A 20770-nucleotide genomic window follows, 5' to 3' on the forward strand; every position below is an offset into this window, starting at 1 on the left:
ACAAACGGTTTTCCGTTCACTTCCAGATTCGTAGGATAGTGGTAGGCACTTAGCAGCAAATCTGTCTTTGTATGAGAACGATACTGCCCTCTTGATTTCGAACGAACTGTTTTGTTTCCAGACGAAAATGGAAATTATCACATTATGATGGTAAAAAGAGCTGCGAAATATTTGATAATCTAAACCTACTTGTTTTCTCAAAAGAATGTGAATATCAAGCAGGCATGAAACAATTTCGAGAGCAGATCCCGTTCCGGTTGTAATATGAAATTAGCAGATAAAACAGCACAATCGCGTTCTGTTTTCCGAATTGCGTCAAATGAATCTTACTACTACATACAGTTACATTTATTTAACGTAATGATTCTCCGAACTATTCAAGAAAAACGGTAGCAGTCTTATTGTTGCACGATTAATGGAAGAAATTAATAATGATACACTTCATTCACTAAAATATCGGAATCTGTCTACTGATATCATTGTAAAAATACTTAATTGTTCTGTGTGCGGCAAAGGTGTAATATTTATCAGACAAAAGTGGTCTCTCACGTTAATATATGTCACCAACGGCTAATGTGAAAATGTAATAGAGTGATAAACGTTATTGCTTTAAACTATCTTTTGAAGGAACAGCAATGTCCGCCGCAATAGCTATGCGGTCGGGTGCATCTTATTGCTGACAGAAGGGGCCGGTTCTATTTCTGCGGAGTCCGTTCTAGGATTTGTTGCTGTATCTTCCTCATGTTCGTATCATCATTATTGACATTCCGCTATTGAAATGGCTGTTCGGCACATCCTGCCTTTAAAAAAAAATGAAACAATAGAGTCTCATTATAAACTACACCTCCACCTACTATCATAATGATAGTACACTCATTAGCTTGATCGAGCAAATTCCGTTAGTTTAAATATAGTGACACACTTACGTGCTAATTGATTACAGAAAGCAGGCAAAAATTATTTCATATGAAAGAGCGAAATAAACTGCAAGTTATTTTAGTAGATGCTGTGCTAAAATAATAAAATAAGCGTCGTATCATATTAATATTCAAGACCACTGCAGTACTTAAAGTATATTACGACATCCTACTTTTAGTGAAAAATGCTATGGTGTTTCTACACACGTGTTCTGAGAAAACACGTTCTGAAAAGTACTATGGTATTTCTACATACGTATTATGAAGAGCCGTTTCGTCACTTCTTATTCTTCCATTAACAGTAATAAAAAAACAGTAGAGAAAATTCTTCCCAGGAAAAGCTAATTTCAGAGAATTAATTCGAAGTCAATGAGACGTGGAAACTCAGTCTTCACTGGAATAAGAGTTGAGATTCCCAGTATAATTAGTTTCTTCCAATCAATGTCATTTACTTTTTTTCTTCCCAAAATGGAACCAGTTGTTCGACGTTCGAATGTTTAAATCATATTTACAAGTAGTAATCTGGCCATTGCTGCATCCAGTAAGATCATATAAGATTCGGGTGATTTACGTGCTACCTTCAGTGAAAGCAGGAAGGACAGATATGTGCCACCCCAGCTAAATTACTACTCAAGATCCATTATATTCTCCATAGCATTTTCGAAACACCTCAGTTGACTACAGTGTGTCCATGAGTCCACACAAACTCTGCTTAGGAACAGGAGAAAAATCATACAGCAGAAAGTAAATGGATATGTGAATTACGCTGGGGAAAATAATTAGTCACCTTTTTGAAACCACGTCATTTTCTCCCCTTGCGAAACAGAAGTTTCTAATTCGGCTCAAAGATACATCTGTCACGTTACAAAAGCGTGACACACTGCGATGTCAGCCACGGGCTTGGCGACGCTTCGAAAAGGGGGAGGGGTTGAGATAAGGGAGGGGCGGAAAAATCATAAACAACGTTTGCTATTCGGGTCATGTTCGAATTCCGTCGGATGGTCTTGAATAGTCCCTGGTTGCTCCACCCTCTATACCAGATTAAAAATTCCGGTCGCCCTACACTCAGAAGGGGGTCAGATACTGCTCAGTGGAGTTGCAGTCCTACGTCTTTCGAGAAGGGTTCTAACTTTCAGAGAGTGTCTGCAGTGTGACAGATTTTAAGAACATCTTCCTGTTGCTTATCGCGATTTTCGTGTTTGTTCTGATCGGGTTGTATCTTCTGTCACCAACAGTAAAAGTGCATATATTCAACGCTGGGCGTCTTCGTTCTGACCGCCATCGCAGATTTTTCACGAGAAGGCGAAATAGAGTAGGGGGGGGGGGGTATAGGCGTGATGACTTTCCCATCCCATGGCACGTCCACGGTGGCGTTGGGCAGAATTATGGTGGATTTTGGTACCAATTTGACCTCATGAACCCAACTTAAATATCACATGGACGACTGACCTCTGGTCTTTTTTTCGTATGTATCGACACCATGCTGTTTGAAGCATCGCCGAACCAGAGGGTGAAGTCGCAGGGCGCCACGCTTTTGCGCCATTACGGAGGAGTGCCTCTAGGTATGTTTGATTCAAATGTCAATCCTCTGTGTCGCAGTGGACATTTGTGGGGTTTTGAAAATGTGACACTTCAATTGTTTTGCGCAATGTATATGAAATACATACATTCTGCACATAGCTGAAACTAAGATTCCTTGTTGAGAATTTTCATAGTCATATCTCTCTGTGTCTTTGCATATAAGTTACTACAGATCCAAATTACAGTTTTTGCTTCATTAGATTCCAATCTTGGATCAAAACGTTTATTTATAAACAGGTAATTAATTTCGATCGATAATGACCATGTTTAGACCTGAGTAGAAAGATATTGTACTACCCCATAGCACGCAATTTTTCCTTCCTATGTCAAGACTTGTGCCAGTATGTATTACCCTATAAGATAACCAAGTCCGTATTTAGTCTAAATAGTAGATTTTTGTACACATGTATGCGGAAATTACTAAGAAGGTCATTCTTCTAAGACCTCCAAAGCATGGCTCTTCCAAAATATTACTTAGTCTACAATACGACAGGACTGGGTTGAGTTGTACGAAACAGTGGCAGTAGTCTTTTAGCATGACTATCCAGGCTGAATACAAAGTAGTTTTCAAAGCCGTTGTAGTGTATAAAAAAAATCAAGTGACTAGTAACGGTACATTCTGAGTTAGCACAAAAATTCAGTAATACTGACATAAGGTCAGCCTATTGGCACGTTAGATTATAGATATTGTATTATATTAACAATAGTCTATTCCAAAAGCACAGCACAAGCATTGAAGGAGTGGATACAAACACAAGTTTTCAATTAACGAACCACATTCTTCCTAGTGCGAAGAAAAATACGATGCAGAATCTTTCCAAGCATAACCAGTCCTTAGTAAATGTTCTAGTACTCAAGTCACAAGTATGAAACCGAAGAACTGTCCACAATTCCAGAGTGATACAGCGAAGTGGTATAGACGACATTTATGGTGAATACAAGCTTGCTTTAGGTACAGACAACTGCCAGAAGTTCCATCCGTTAGACGAAATCACATCAGGATTTTAAATCTGTTTTTGTAACTGCTGTGTGTCTGTCACCAGACAGGTTCCAACTAAGAGTAGAAGAAAAACCAGTCAGTAGAATTGTTAGTAAAATAACTTTTGTTGCTACTTGCCATGATTTTCTTTTATTTACTTATTGCACGAAGCTTTTCAGGGAGCGCTTCCAATTTTTACATGCGTTTTCTGGCCTTTTATGGCATTTGTGGTTGATATTTTTGATGTGAGAGATGCTGCAATATCCTACTGCCTTTACTGCAATACGTAAACACATTCAATTTTGTAATTATAGGTGAATATTTACATACAGATAGTATAAAATTTGGAAAAACTTTTTCGTGCAGTTATGTGTTGTCTACTTATGCAGAAACTCACACATATCAAACAGCCACTCACACAGGGGACCGCGGTGCTGGTCACTGTATCTTGCCCAGAAATGTAGAATGTTCATGTAAGTTTGTATCTTTTCACTTAAGGGGGATTAAAAAGTTTCAGTTCGAAGGACGTACAGTCCAAAACCGACATGCCAACCAGGAAAATTTACCATGAGCGTTGAGATAACCATCCCACCGACGTCCCAGGTTGAAAATACCCATCTGGTAAAACAAAGTCACCTGCAACGTGGCGAAGTCCGCAACCTCCTGCTGCGAATCCTAGTCCCCCAATCATCATTGGCCTTTTTTAAGAGACCCATTGCGTGACAATCGCATGGGAAGAGATCAGGGCCGACCGCGGTGGCCACGCGGTTCTAAGCGCTGTAGTCCGGAACCACGCGGCTGCTACGATCGCGGATTCGAATCCTGCCTCGGGTATGGATCTCCTTAGGTTAGTTAGGTTTAAGTAATTCTAAGTTATAGGGGACTGATGACCTCAGATGTTGTCCCATAGTGCTCAGAGCTATCTGAACCATTTTTTGAAGAGATCAGGACTATCGGACGGGTGCTGGAGTGCCTCCAACCTGTGCCGGCGTGCTCCGATTGGTGTCTACCGGTGTTTGCCCTTCTGGAGCCAAGAAAAGAGTAACAGAACGTCGCTCCTGTTTGAACACATTTGGCAATAACTTCGCCATAGTCCACACCTACATATTTACCGCATGCAAGTCGCAAAGACAGGAATGCTACATGTCGCTGCTTATATACCCGCATCTGAGTCTCACAACGTTGCATACTTGGTGCCGATAGCAGCGGACGTTCATTTTCTGCTTCATCATTGGCGTAAGCTTATCGCGAATCTTGATATACCTTACACCTAACAACAAAATTTATACCCTTTTTACCTCATCAAGACTTTCGAAACAGCTTTCGTGCCAATTAATGTTAATTTTAATATATGTGCCATAGATATCACAATTAATGGCACGAAATTGGAGATGAGGGTTAGTTTAGTGAGGTAATGTAATTGTTCTCCAAGAATAAGTGATTTTTAATTAATTAATTCCAATGTATCGATCGATTGTATCATAACTAATTATTCCTACAACTTGTTATGCTCTTAAATTTGTCTAATTATGCTGTCTTTTTAAAGAGAGGACTGCACGTTAGTCCCTCGCACCTGTTTGGAAAACAAAACACTGGAATTTTCGTTCATTACATACACTGAAGAGCCTAAGAAACTGGTGCACCTACCTAATATCGTGTACGGGCCCCGCGAGCACGCAGAAGTGACGCAACACGACGAGGCAGGGACTCGACTAATGTCTGAGGTAGTGCTGGAAAGAATTATCACTATGAACCCTGCAGGGCTGTCCATAAATCCGTAAAAGTACGACGGGTAAACGGTCTCTTCTGAACAGCACGTTGCACGGCATCCCAGGTATGCTAAATAATATTTATGTCTGGGGAGTTTGGTGGCCAGCGAAATGCACAATAGACATGAATGGATGCAGGTGATTAGATAGGACGCTTTCGTACATGTCACCTGTCACAGTGGTATTTAGACGTATCAGGAGTCCCACATCACACCAACTGCACACGTCCCACACCATTACAGAGCCCCCATCACCTTAAACAGTCCTCTGCTGACATGCAGGATTCATGAGGGTGTCTCCATACCCGTAAAAGTCCATCCGCTCGATACAATTCGAAACGAGAGTCGTCGGACCAGGCAACATCCCCACTGTGTCCCATCAGACCATAACACCACGTTCAAACTCATTTAAATATGGATAACCTGCCATTGCTGCAGCAGTAACCGATCTATCAACTGCGCCAGACACTGTTGTCTTACCTGTATATAGGAGTTGCCGACTGCAGTGCCGTATTCTGACTATTTACAGATATCTTTGTATTTGAATACGGTTGCCTACATGAGTTTCTTTGGCGCTTCAGTCTAGTGAGAACTGGAGAGCCCTGGAGAGGCACTCAAAACATGAACATATCCTCATGAAACACTGGAAACTTCAACAACGCTGTTACTTGTTTCGATAATAGCAATGATAGCTCCAGGATTTAATTTAATACTGCCGTAAGTGGTGCTCGAACAGTTTTATATTTTGAACTTTTTGCTCTTCATGTAGCTTCTCTCATTCTATCTCCTTCTCCTGCTGCATAAATTGTAACACCTACAGCCTTTGATCCCGGAGATCAATGATTGTTGGAATCTTACAGGAGCTTAGAAACTGTAGCAGACACCCACGTGTTGAAATGTCATTAAATTAGTCTTTCAGTTTATAATAACAGTACGTAGTAGTTGTAGCCCAATGAAGGAAGACACATACAGTGACAAATCTGTCACAACACAATCACCATAAGCCGAAATTGACTTAAATATAAGATCGTTCCAGGCATCGCAATCTGTAGCACAGGTGCCAGTATCAAAGTTACAAGTAAACAATCGAAGACGATTACATTAGAATGAAAAGTTCGTAACTGTGGTCTGAAAAATGGAGTGGATACAAGATACAGAGGACATCATCGTTAAATATCGCACTCGTCGTATGATCTGTTAAGTGCACACCATCGCCCACATAAATCAGTGAAGAGAGACTGTCGCACTCTCAGTTCAAAACAGAAGCTTAAACATCGACGGATAAAGCATCAGGAGCAATTCATGCGTCTATACAATTACTTCCACCCTCACTCGTTACAGCTACACTTGGTCGAGAATCTTCGAAAATTTTAGTCCTGCGTAAAATCGTAAACGAGGTCGAGGCTTCTACTCGGTCCCTCGTCAAGCTGTCTAGTGAGGCAATTGTAGACAATGAAAGGATAGCCGAATTTATGAATTTTGTTTTAAAAAAAGCCATTTATTTGTTCGATCGCTGCATAAATTTCCATATGGACGACAGAGAAATAGGCGTTGGTGGCGTCGTAAAACAACTGAAGAAGTTAAAAAGAACTAAGTCCCCAGGTCCGTTATGGAATCGCACATGCTTTTGTAGAACTCATACGCATTATCCCGTTATCTAGCTTGCGTTTATAGCGAATCTCTCGCTCACTACAAGGAGTCGAGGGGAGGAAAAATGGCGCAGGTTTGTACTGTACATGAGAACAGTATAAAACGGACTTGTGAAACTACAAATCAATATCTTTAACATCTGTTTACTGCAGAATTCTTTATCGTATTCTGAGTTTGAATATCTTACGTATTCTTCAGAAAGGAAATTTTCTGTCCAAACCAACAGGGATTTAGAAAGTATCACTCGTGTGGAATTCAGTTTACTTATTTCTCGCACAATATCCCACGAATCATGAATGGAAGTTAAAGGCCGACCGGGGCGGCCGAGCGGTTCTAGGCGCTACAGTGTTTAACCGCTACGGTCGCAGGTTTGAATCCTGCCTCGGGCATGGACGTGTGTGATGTCGTTAGGTTAGTTAGGTTTAAGTAGTTCTCAGTTCTAGGGGCTGATGACCTTAAAAATTAAGTCCCATAGTGCTCAGAGCCATTTGAACCATTTGCGATTCTGTATTACTATTTTCTGAAAAGTGCTTCACACGGTGCCACACTGGAGACTGTTAAGGAAGGTCTGAGCGTACGGAAGATTTTCTCAGATATGGGAGTGCCTCGATGTCTTTTAAGTAACAAAATCACGTACGCTGCAAGGGTGAGTGGTCATCAGAGACCAAGGAACGGTCAAGAGTACCCTACAGAAATGTAATAGGAGCAGCAGTTTCCGGCTTTGCATACATGAATCTGTAGTGTAGGGTAAGTGTCGTCGTTGAGTGACTGTAACAGTATGCAGTATGAGCTGTACAGCATTATTATTTGTCATTATGAGAGGTAGCTTGCTCCAAGTGTGAAAAACGTAATAGCTTAATTCCCGAGTGAAATATTAGTCACATATTGCTTTATATAATCACGTAAATTAGATATCCAGGCGTAATACCGCAGAGAGACATGAAACGGAAGAGCACCCGAAGTCGATGACACAGGGGGAGGTGGGGGGCGGGTGGTAATGTCTGAGACCACCTAAAGAACACATTTTCGATTTATTCTTGAGTACTGCTCAAGTTTTGGGACCTCCACAAAGTCGAAGCAACTGAGAAGCGAATCTGTTACTGGCAGGTTCATCAACAAGTGAATATTACGGAACTGAAACTGGAATCCATGGATGGAAGAAGACGTTGTTTCAGGGACACAATATTGAGAATGTTATGAGAACCAACATTTGCGACAGACTGCATAATGATTCTATTGCTATCAACGTGTGCCTCTTGTGTGCACCGTGAGTACAAGATAACTGAAATCAGGATTCATAGCGAAGCATATAGCCATTCATTTTCCGTCGTTCCGCTTGCGAGAGCAACAGGAGTGGGAAAGACTAGCGTCTGCCACGCACGTTACGGTAGCTTCCAGCGTATGTCTATAGATACACACGTAGATACCAAATCATTAACTAATATCATGTGATACTGCACCAAGCAGTATTATAATCAGACATTAGTGAATAAGGAAAATGGCTGGCTCTTGTCTTCAAATAGAACTATTTTGCTTCTAGACACAATAACTTGGCCTAGAAATCTGAAGTCATCTCAGCCCTACTAAAGTAGAATTTCTCATCAGTCGTCTTGGAAGTAAGACATATCAACGGGATGTGTAAGTGTCTGATATACGTTCACTACGCAAGATGAAATAGGAACTTTCTGATGAAAATTTCATAGTGTACATCAAGTCTTCGGTTCACCCTAAAACACGAGAAGCGTAACTAAATGAATGTTCTTTACAGTGTAACTGACTCATTTGTCTTTTCGTACCCATCGGCCTACTGCTAAACCTGTATGTTGATATTAGCTGATTCAGTTACACAGACTATTTGCTCTTTCTACGTTTTGACTACGAAAGCACAATCAGGATACAATGAACTGTGTAAACCCTGTCAGCGGTTATTACATAATGAAAAATTTGTAGTGTTATTGTATTACCTTTAATGAAGTCCATCGGTCCCTTGTTGTAAGGCTGAAGATAATCCCGTCCTAACTTACATGGGCACCAGTGTATTCTCATCCTCACAAAGGAAGAGGGATATTATTTATAGTTTATGCAGAAAGTCTGTTTAATATTATGATTTTATACATTTATTTATCGTAACTCTTTTGAGAATTCTTTACAGAAACCTCATCCACTCCATGATCCTCTCTATAAAAACAAATACTCTCGATGCAAATTAACAAGGCCAAGGTTTTCTGAGTGGAGTTATCGATACCTCTGGGAAAGAAACTAAATGATGGCTACATAAGGTCTCAAACGGTATATTTCAGGTAATACACAGCCAGTTAACTGGGAAAACAAGTCAGAAACTCGATAACTGTAGGTCTCGTTTCTAGGACTGGAGAACGGCTCCCAATCGCCGAACGGGCGTCTGCTCGAAAGACATGCTCCCAGTCACTGACCCACATAAAATTATCGCTATGCGATTGATTGCTCAAACTCCGCGAAATATTGCGAGCTGGAATATGTAATAGCAATACTAATTTTCAGGGCAATCATGCCTCGGAGAACTTCAGCAAAAGATTCTGTGTTGAATTCCAAGTAAGACTACAGCCAGTGGAGGAACAAAAGAAATTGTCTACATCATAAAAGTGCATGTTCACCGGTGTTCTTCAACGTTCAGACAAATGATTAGCTAAGACCTAAATCATGTAAGAGATTCCTACATGCTGAAGATCTTACTTTGGCGGTATAGAAATATGATTTTGAAGAAGCCGATTAGGTTCTCACCAAAGCTCACATAACATTTTTTGGCTACTATAACAAGAACCACACGAAGCCAAGCGCACAGAAACATCAAGACTGCTCTTTCAAGCTACGAAACAGGCAGTCAGGAAGAATGAATGATTTGAGAAGTCTCGAGCTGGAGAATTGTTTCAGACCCAAATACCTAGGAGTAAATTAGAGAGATAACTGCCTTAATACCAGACATATGGGTCAGCCCAAAACAACAACATCCGGGAACTTGTTGGTAGTTATTGGGGTTTCGAATCCAAAGTAGTCCATACTTTTGCTATGGCACTCCGTATCACGGCTGGTGAATTTTCCTGTTCCGTGTGGTATAAATCCACCCACAAGAAAGAAGTAGACATAGACCGTAATGAGAAAGCAAGATAAGCTACCAGATGTCTGAAACCAAATCTTATTGATAAACTGAAGTGCATGACAGGCATTGCTCCTTCTCACACAAGGCGGGAAGCACACGCAAATACCGAAAAGAAGAAAATCAAAGAAACTATGTTTCTCCCACTCCATGGACGCACGCCATCACGACATAATTTGAAGACTAGGAAGGGAGTTATACAGTCAACATCCTCACTAAATACTTGAGCCCAGAAAACCCTAGACAAACTGTGGGCAGCCAGAATAAGTTATATACTATCGGGTAGAGCCAGCTGAATTTTCACAACAAAACTTGGAATGGGCTACGAGGAGATCACTGAACAGGCTACGGACAAGCATTGGCAAACCTAAGGGCAACCTAACTAGAACTGTAATGTACGAACGTGGAGAAAAACGGACAAAGAAACATCTGTATCACTGTTTGTGTTAGCAAGAGTCTTGCAATGGGGAGAAGTTGTTCAAGGGACAAGAAAATGCTGGAGTAGTTGCTCTTTTGATTTCAATCTTTATGTATTTCATTATATTATTTCTATTTCCTTACGTGAAAATCTTCGACTATGTCACATTTATTACTGATAGGTGTACTGCATACTCCAGCCCACTAGCCACACTGCTGTCAGAATACTGTTACGTAACATACATATACATTTTCAACTGTGTAATACAAGGTACGACAGAGAAATTATGACTGTTGAGTCCATAGCATTAAATTACAATTTTCATCAATTTGGAACTGTTTGATATATTCATCACATATGAGAAATTCTGAAATGAACATTGATGATACACACATCCTCAACTACAACAGAAAACAGGCAGCGGTTATTAGAGTCGAAGGACATAAAAGTGATACTGTAGTTCAGAACGGAGTGAAAGAGGGTTCCAACTAATAACCCATAGCAGTAAAGAAACGAACTAAAAATTTCGAGAAAGAATTTAATTTCATAGAGAAGAGGTTATTTACTTTTCTTGGTGACAATGAAGTTCTGTCAGGAACGGAAAAGGATCAGCTGAACGCAGTGGGTAATCTCTTGATGAGGTTCCTGTAAGAAAATAAACATACGATAAACAAGAATTATGTCACGTAGTCACATTAATAAGGTTATCCTGAGGGAACTACATGAAGAAACGAGGGACGAAAGTAGCAGCGAAATAACTGACAATAGCCACTTTAAGGAGAAAATCGAAATAATACTGGTAATAACAAAAACAGCACAAAATTGGTAACTTTTTTCCTTGAGCCATTAGTTTTCTGACTCATTTGATGCAGCCCGCCACGACGTCCTCTCCTGTGCCAACCTCTCAATCTCAGAGTAGCTCTTACAACCTTCGTCATTAATTATTTGCTGGATGTATCACAATCTCTGCCTTCCTTCAGAGTTTTACACTCTACAGCTCCATTAAGTATCATGCTAGTTATTCCCTGATGTCTTAATAGATATCCTGTTATCCAGTCCCTTCTTGCTACTGTTTTCCACATATTCCTTTCGTCTCCGATTCTGTATAGAGCCTCCTCAGTCCACACATTTTCATTTCACCTAATTTTCAACATTCGTCTATAGCACTATATCTCACATGCTACGATTCTCTTCTGTTCCGGTTTCCCCATAGTTCATGTTTCAGTACCTTACAATTCTGTCCCTTGGACTGGAATGCCCTTTTTGCCAGTGCTAATCTGCTTTTAGTGTTCTTTCTAGGTCCGTCATTGGTTACTTTGTTGTCTAAGAAGCAGAATTCCTGAACTTCGTCTACTTCGTGACTACGAATCCTGATGTTAATTTTCTTGCTGTTCTCATTTCTGCTGCTTCTAATTACTTTCGTCTCCATCCGATTTCCTCTCTATACACATTCTGTACTCAGTAGACAGTTCATTCCATTAGCAGACCACGTTATTCCTCTTCACTTTCACTGAGGATAGCAATATCATGAGCGAATCGTATCATTCGTGTATCTACATCTACATCTTGATCTACATGGGTACTCTGCAAATCACATTTAAGTGTCTGGCAGAGGATTCATTGAACAACGCTTACTTTCACGTTGAATATTTATTCTATTCCTGAACTTTCCTTCTATTCCCATCATAGCTTCTTCGATAAATACGAGGAGCATTCAAGTTCTAAGGCCTCCGATTTTTTTCTAATTAACCACTCACCCGAAATCGATGAAACTGGCGTTACTTCTCGACGTAATCGCCCTGCAGACGTACACATTTTTCACAACGCTGACACCATGATTCCATGGTAGCGGCGAAGGTTTCTTTAGGAGTCTGTTTTGACCACTGGAAAATCGCTGAGGCAATAGCAGCATGGCTGGTGAATGTGCGGCCACAGAGAGTGTCTTTCACTGTTGGAAAAAGCCAAAAGTCACTAGAAGCCAGGTCAGGTGAGTTGTGAGCATGAGGAATCATTTCAAAGTTGTTGTCACGAAGAAACTGTTGCGTAACGTTAGCTCGATGTGCGGGTGCGTTATCTTGGTGAAACAGCACACGCGCAGCCCTTCCCGGACGTTTTTGTTGCAGTGCAGGAAGAACATTTTCGTAGGATGCACCTGTTATCGTAGTGCCCTTTGGGACGCAATGGATAAGGATTACGCCCTCGCTGTCCCAGAACATGGACACCATCATTTTTTCAGCACTGGCGGTTACCCGAAATTTTTTTGGTGGCGGTGAATCTGTGCGCTTCCATTGAGCTGACTGTTGATTTGTTTCTGGATTGAAAAATGGCATCCACGTCTCATCCATTGTCACAACCGGCGAAAAGAAAGTCCCATTCATGCTGTCGTTGCGCGTCAACATTGCTTGGCAACATGCCACACGGGCAGCCATGTGGTCGTCCATCAGCATTCGTGGCACCCACCAGGATGACTCTTTTCGGATTTTCAGGTCGTCATGCAGGATTGTGTGCACAGAACCCACAGAAATGCCAACTCTGGAGGCGATCTGTTCAACAGTCATTCTGTGATCCCCCAAAACAATTCTTTCCACTTTCTCGATCATGTCGTCAGACCGGCTTGTGCGAGCCCGAGGTTGTTTCGGTTTGTTGTCACACGATGTTCTGCCTTTATTAAACTGGCGCACCCATGAACGCACTTTCGACACATCCATAACTCCATCAGCACATGTCTCCTTCAACTGTCGATGAATTTCAATTGGTTTCACACCACGCAAATTCAGAAAACGAATGATTGCACGCTGTCAAGTAAGGAAAACGTCGCCATTTTAAGTATTTAAAACAGTTCTCATTCTCGCCGCTGGCGGTAAAATTCCATCTGCCGTACCATGCTGCCATCTCTGGGACGTATTGACAATGAACGTGGCCTCATTTTAAAACAATGCGCATGTTTCTATCTCTTTCCAGTCTGGAGAAAAAAAAAAACGGAGGCCTTAGAACTTGAATGCACCTCGTAGAATGAACAGTGCGTCGAAAGAATACATCCCTATCCTAAGCCCTTTTTAATGTGAACACTCCGTTCTTGGTCTTCCACTCTTATTATTTACACTTGTGTTTGTACATCCTGTATATTACGCCATTTTGCTCCACATTTCGAATGTCTTGCACCATTTTACTTTGCTGAATGCTTCTTCCAGCTTCATAAATCCTACAAATGAGTCTCGATTTTCCTTTAGTGTTGCTTCGATTATCAACAGCAGCATCAGAGTTGCCTCTCTGGTGCCTTTACCTTTCCTAAAACATATCGTCCACTAACATATCCTCAATCTTCTTCGGTATATTATTCTTGTCATCAACTTGGATGCATGAGCTGTTAAGCCGATTATTCTCGCTCTTGTCAACTCCTGCAGTCCTCGGAATCGCATGGATGATATTTCCAGAAAGTCAGTTGGTATATCGCCAGACTCAAACATCTCTTCTAAATCGACTCTTGTTTCTGATCCTATCACATCAGACAAATATTCCTCTCATACAGGTCTTCAATGTACTCTTTCCATTTATCCGCTCTCCCCTCTGCATTAAACAGTGATGTTCTCGCTGTACTCTTAAGGTTACCACTGAAGGTTGTTTTGACTCTCCTGTATGTTGAGTTTTCTTCATATGTTTCATTCAGCAGTTTCGTCTTAGCTTCCCCGTACTTCCTGCTTATTTCATTTTTTGGCGATTTATATTACTGTACTGCTGAATTTCCCTGAACAGTTTTGTACTTCCTTCTTTCATCGACCAACTGAAGCATTTCTTGTGTTGCCCATGATTTCTTCATAGTTACCTTCTTTGTACCTATGATTTTCCTTCCAGCTTCTGTGATTGTCCTTTTTAGAGAAGTCCATTTCTCTTCAACGGTACTGCCTACTGAGCTGTTCCTTACTGCGGTGTCTATAGCCACAGAGAACTTCAAGCCCATCTCTTCATTCCTTACTGCTTCCGTATCACACTTCTTTGCATGATGATTCTTCCTAATTTCTGAAGCTTCAGCCTACTCGCCATCACTACTACATGGTGATGTGAGTCTACATTTGCTCCTAGGTGCAACTTGCAACCCAATGTGTGATTTCAGAATCTCTGCCTGATCATCATGTAATTTAACTGAAATCCTCCCAGACTTTTCGAAGTATACCTCTCCTCTTGTGATTCTTGAACAAAGTATTCGCTATTACTAGCTGAAAGTTACTGCAGAACCCAGTCTTTCTCCCCTTTCATTCACAGTATCAAGCCCATATTCTCCCCCACCCACTTCTTCTGCACTTTCCCCTACAACCTCCTCATTCCATTTCATCATGACTATTAGATTTTCTTCCCCTGTTTCGTAGTGCATTAGACGTTCAATATCCTCTTCATATTCAGCTTGCGACATGGGCATGTATACCTTAACTAGCGTGCTTAATGTTGGTTTAAAGTAGATTCTGGTGGAAACAACCATGTCACTGAACTGTTCACACTACACAACTTTCTCCTCTGCTTTGCTGTTCATAACGAATCCTACTCTCGTTATACCATTTTCTGCTGGTGTTGTGTTATCCTCTTCTCCATCTGACCAGAAATCCTTCTTTCCATTTCACTTCACAGGCCTGCATTATATCTACATGGAGCACTTGTATTTCCATTTTCAGATTTCCTTGCTTCCCTGTTACGTCCAAGCTTCTGATGTTTTACACCCCAACTCGTCTAACGTTATCCTTCTTTTGATTATTCAATATTTTTCTCACGGCCACCTCCACCTTGGCAGTCCCCTCCCGGGGATCCAAATCTTGAACTAATCCGGAACCTTTTGCCAATGGAGATATCTTCACGACTCTTTTTCGATTACAGGCCAGATTTTCTGTGTATACACGTTATGTGTTTTTAATGCAATTGTTTCCATTGCCTTCTGCATCCTCGTGCCGTTGATCATTGCTGATTCTTCCGTCTTTAGGGGCTGTTTCCCTCCCCAAGGGCAAGAGAGTTCCCTAAACCTCTGTCCGCACCTCCGCCATCTTTGACAAGGCTGTTGGCAGAAAAAGTGTTAGTTCTTATGCCGGATATCTTTGGCCGCCAACGCTAATTATTATTCAAAATTTAGTCTGTGGCTAAATGCGAAACCGGGACCGATGGATGTTTTATTTAGTAATCACAGACGCTACCGCTGGACCAGAGCTGCGATATTGTCAGTTTCTATAGTTTGTGAATTCTTGAATTTCAACATAATTAGACTATAGCTGACTGCCTTCATGATAAATGGCTGCAGTATTGTTGAAGAACATTGTAAACGATTATACAAAGGGAGAGTGAGCCACAAAAACAAAGGAAATGTCATATTTGACAGTGCAATAGTAACATTATTGAAAATATTATAGCTCCATTCATGCACGGACAGCGGGAATAATGATTACTTAAACATATCTGGACGTGTTGTAGTTATTATAATCTTGTCGTCGTGATATCTGCAGGAGCGAAGGATAGGGGCTTGTAGTATATCCCTCGAGTTATCATTCATAGCATGTTCTGGAAACATTGGAAGCAGGATTTCACAATATCGTTTGCATCTACTTGAGAGCACCTGCTAGTTCAGTATCTCAACATCTCTATGGATCAAACAAATCTTTTTCAACTCGTGCTGCTCTTTACATATGGGAATAACGGATTTTAGTTGTGTTTCGTGCGGGTCGCATACACTTGAATAATCTTCTTTGATGGTATAACGTTTTCTCTTACTAACCTGTTAACGCGACAATATAACCGTGATGGTATATGTGTAATGAAATTAATTTTGGATGAGACTATCCTCTCTGAGTAAAATCTGACATGTTAATGGAGAGACGTGTGCAAGTCGTTCTGAAGAATAACATGTTATAAACTAGCACTTTCTATTTACATGGATTTTGTTTATTACTGAGAACAGTTCTATCACTCACACAAAGGGTACAACATGACTCAAACAATCCACAAAATAACTAACAGATATTACACAGAAATTGATTAGTACAATCGCCAGCCCAGTTGGCCAACGCAAGTCGAATAGCTGGTCGATGATGTGGACAGTAATGAATACGTAACCGATTGCCAGTACATGTGGTAACAGATGTTTGATACAAGTTTCTGACAACACGACATATAAATAAACAATAATGACTAAAGAAAGCACGTGTCTGATATCGTTAAAACTCAACTACGCTAATCTGGAAGATGTATTTGAAACTCGTTATTGCAAAGTAAGTGAATGACTGAAGGTAGATTTGATACAACGATAATTTACTTGACTTCAGATTAACGATTAGATTATTAGTCGTGGCAAGCTACGTATTTTGAATAGATTCTAATGACTACGAAAATTTACTGCGTCATATAAGTAGCTGTTGGATTTCAACAAACTGACGTCGAAATACTTATCATGTCAGTACGCAATAGCACTAATACAGCAGACCAATATAGGAAATATGTCACCTTAATTTATTTTTGCTTTGATTTGCAGTTGCCAGAAATACTTTAAGTTTTTACTTTATATTGTCTTCACTCAATTAGCAAGAATGCCTCTAAATGTTACTGGACGACATTGATAACTTACTGATGCTTCGTTATTAATTACATCTACATCTACATGATTACTCTGCAATTCACATTTAAGTGCTTGGCAGAGGGTTCATCGAACCACAATCACACTATCTCCCTACCATTCCTCTCCCGAACAGCGCGCGGGAAAAACTAACACCTAAACCTTTCTGTTCGAGCTCTTATTTCTCTTATTTTATTTTGATGATCATTCCTACCTATGTATGTTGGGCTCAACAAAATATTTTCGCATTCGGAAGAGAAAATTGGTGACTGAAATTTTGTAAATAGATCTCGCCGCGACGAAAAACGTCTTTGCTTTAATGACTTCCATCCCAACGTATCTGCCACACTCTCTCCCCTATTACGTGATAATACAAAACGAGCTGCCCTTTTTTGCACCCTTTCGATTTCCTCCGTCAATCCCACCTGGTAAGGATCCCACACCCCGCAGCAATATTCTAACAGAGGACGAACGAGTGTAGTGTAAGCTGTCTCTTTAGTGGACTTGTTGCATCTTCTAAGTGTCCTGCCAATGAAACGCAACCTTTGGCTCGCCTTCCCCACAATATTATCTATGTGGTCTTTCCAACTGAAGTTGTTCGTAATTTTTACACCCAGGTACTTAGTTGAATTGACAGCCTTGAGAATTGTACTATTTATCGAGTAATCGAATTCCAACGGATTTCTTTTGGAACTCATGTGGATTACCTCACACTTTTCGTTATTTAGCGTCAACTGCCACCTGCCACACCATACAGCAATCTTTTCTAAATCGCTTTACATCTGATACTGGTCTTCGGATGACCTTACTAGACGGTAAATGACAGCATCATCTGCGAACAACCTAGAGAACTGCTCAGATTGTCACCCAGGTCATTTATGTAGACCAGGAACAGCTGAGGTCCCAGGACGCTTTCCTGGGGAACACCTGATATCACTTCAGTTTTACTCGATGATTTGCCGTCTATTACTTTCAATTATCATTTTAGCAAACAAACAAAACTGGGAATAATTCTTAATACTTTTATTTTAGCTATTTAAACAACAACTGGAAAGGAATAGGACTCTAAGCAGGGGAGCATAACTGAGGTAATGACAAGATCAGGTACCTACAGTTTTTACGTACAACAGTAATTGGTGCAATAAATTTCACTGAGGCAGTCACTATGTATCGTCTCGCAGAGTTAGTGACGTGAGCGAAAGTAAAACAACCTTGCACTTCGTTGCAGACGTTAAGTCGTCGTCTTCACAGTGGTCTTCAGTGCTCCCACTGCTCCATGTAATATTATGGGCATATCTTGATTCGCAATGACCACTTGTGGAGCCGGATCTAATTGGAGTCTCTTACATCTGCCAACACTCGTTATGCTCTTCGTGCTTTGCTAGTAACAACTGCATCTCCCACAGGCGTATCTTCATTCTTACGTCTCACAACCAAGTAAATCTCCTACGGCTCCACTCTGACGTCACACTCCTGTCCAGAGACAGGGCTCCTACACAAGTCTTCACTCTCTCCCAATGATATTGGTTTTTCTAACTTTCCTTAACGGCAACCCAGGACGAATGCATTAAAATATAAAATAAATTTTACAATTCACATCACATATTACATTTCTAATTCACATACAGTATCTGTAGATGTTCAGAATAAGACAAGTGCATCATACCTACAATGAACATAATGTGCAAAAAAATTTTGGAGGCACATTTGTCTTATAGCGTCAAAACGGGCTGCACGAGTGTATTCTAGGCGATCTCCTTCGTAAACTGAATGAATTTTCAAATAACGCTACACATGACTCAACATTTGCGTTTCCATTGTTCAGTTGTTACATTCAGTTAAAGTATAACATTATCGATTCCATCTGCAACTCACTGATATCGTATTCTTTGGAGCCTTTGTTCTTTCGTTTCGTGATATGCACAGCTTTGCGTTTCTCAATTTGTCAAGCAAATTGAAAAATTTTTGTACCACCTTGGAACCTTATCAGTGTCTGACCAAATGTTTGCAGCTGTTTTCAGACAATACTTCATTAAATGTAACTGCATCACCTGCGAAACGTTTTTACATATGTTGTACAAGGTTAGTAGTTTACAGTTTGAACAGTAAGGGTCCCAAATCACTTTCCTGGGGCACACCTAATGACCCTCAGTTCAAGATAACATTCTGCGACCTCACTGACAATAAATCCTCTCTGTTCCCAAATTTCGGTTGATACCACATAATATCGTAGTTTCGTGGATGTGGTAGTGAGTGAAATACTTTTCTCAACTCAAGAAATATTGCATTCTACCTAACTGTTTTGAATCATGAATCTTTGGATGTCATGCGGTAAAACCGCGAATTGCGTTTCACTTGATCGATGTTTCAGAATCTATAATGATTGGCTTGGTTGATATTATCCTGTTCGAGATACCTCATTACATTAGAGATCGGAACACATCATAAAATTCCACAAAAAATGTACGTCAGTGTTAATGGACTGTATTTTTGTGGCTCACATCCGCTACCCCTCTTGTAGTTTAGTGTGACCTGTGGGTTCTTCCAACCACTAAACACGGTGCTTTTTTAAGTGATTCTCGTTATATTAAGTTTAAAAGAGGGGATAATGCAGCTGTAATTTAGTGTAGAATATGATAGTAATACCATCATCTCTCGGAGAAGTGTACAGTTTTAACGTTTTCAGGTGTTTTTCAACGCTGCTGACAGTTACTATTTCACTTGTCTTTGGAGTGTCAGAAAATTAAATTGAGATAATACACCTGCTTTTCCCGTTGTGAAGGAAGATTTTAAAGCAGATTTCAGCCTTCCTGCTTTTATATTTATAACATAAATTTTAGTTCCTGCCTTGGCCGTGAGCGTCTCTACGCTAACTTTGGTGTCAGTAACAGCCTCTACACGTCAACAGAATTGCTTTGAATTGTGTCTTTCGCTAATATTCTGCTACGGTAGCCTTTTAAGGTTCCACGCATTGTCTTCTTGACAACAGAAGGCGTTTCATTCAATGTCCCTCAGTCTATAGCCCTATGCTTTGTTATACCCGTATTGTGGAGTAGTATCTATTTCTGAATTTATACCATGGAGGATCCCTTCCACCATGAACTTTTAAACTGGGTAAATGTCTATCAAGTGCATGATCAATATACTTTTAAACCCGAGCCACAATTCTACTTCCTCCTGTGCAGAACTAAATGTTATACGCTCACTGAAAGGTGACTACTGCTACTTTATCTAGTGTGCTGAACATCTGCAGCTTTCTTTTAGGTTGAGGTACATTTCGTATTTTTAGTCACTGTTGCTACTAATTCTTTGAGGTCTCAGACACAAGTTTCAATGTAGACATCGTCAAAGAGGAATTTCCATTATATGTGCGATTGGAACTCTCTGATCAATGTAGTTTTCAGAGGAATCCATTAATAATGTTTGGTAATGTGTATGGTCACGACAGTCACTTACAAAACCGGGGAGATTATGCAATTTTTCCAAGGACCCTCTGCTGACGACAGGATGAGTAGGGAGCTTATATACTAGGGAAAGGAGGTTTGCTGTAAAGTTCTTTTGGTTGCGTCTGGCTAGAGCCTCGTGGTCAATAGGAAGATCCTAGCATAATTTTATGGTCACCCAGACAATCACACATGCAGCTATGAGTTCTGTCCCGGTGGATTCGAGTTTTTTGTCTCCTGCAAGAAATACACCTCATCCATTTTCCAATTGCCGATCGTTTCGATATAAACATCAACT

Source organism: Schistocerca nitens, chromosome 1 (assembly GCF_023898315.1).
Source record: "Schistocerca nitens isolate TAMUIC-IGC-003100 chromosome 1, iqSchNite1.1, whole genome shotgun sequence".
Taxonomy (NCBI): domain Eukaryota; kingdom Metazoa; phylum Arthropoda; class Insecta; order Orthoptera; family Acrididae; genus Schistocerca; species Schistocerca nitens.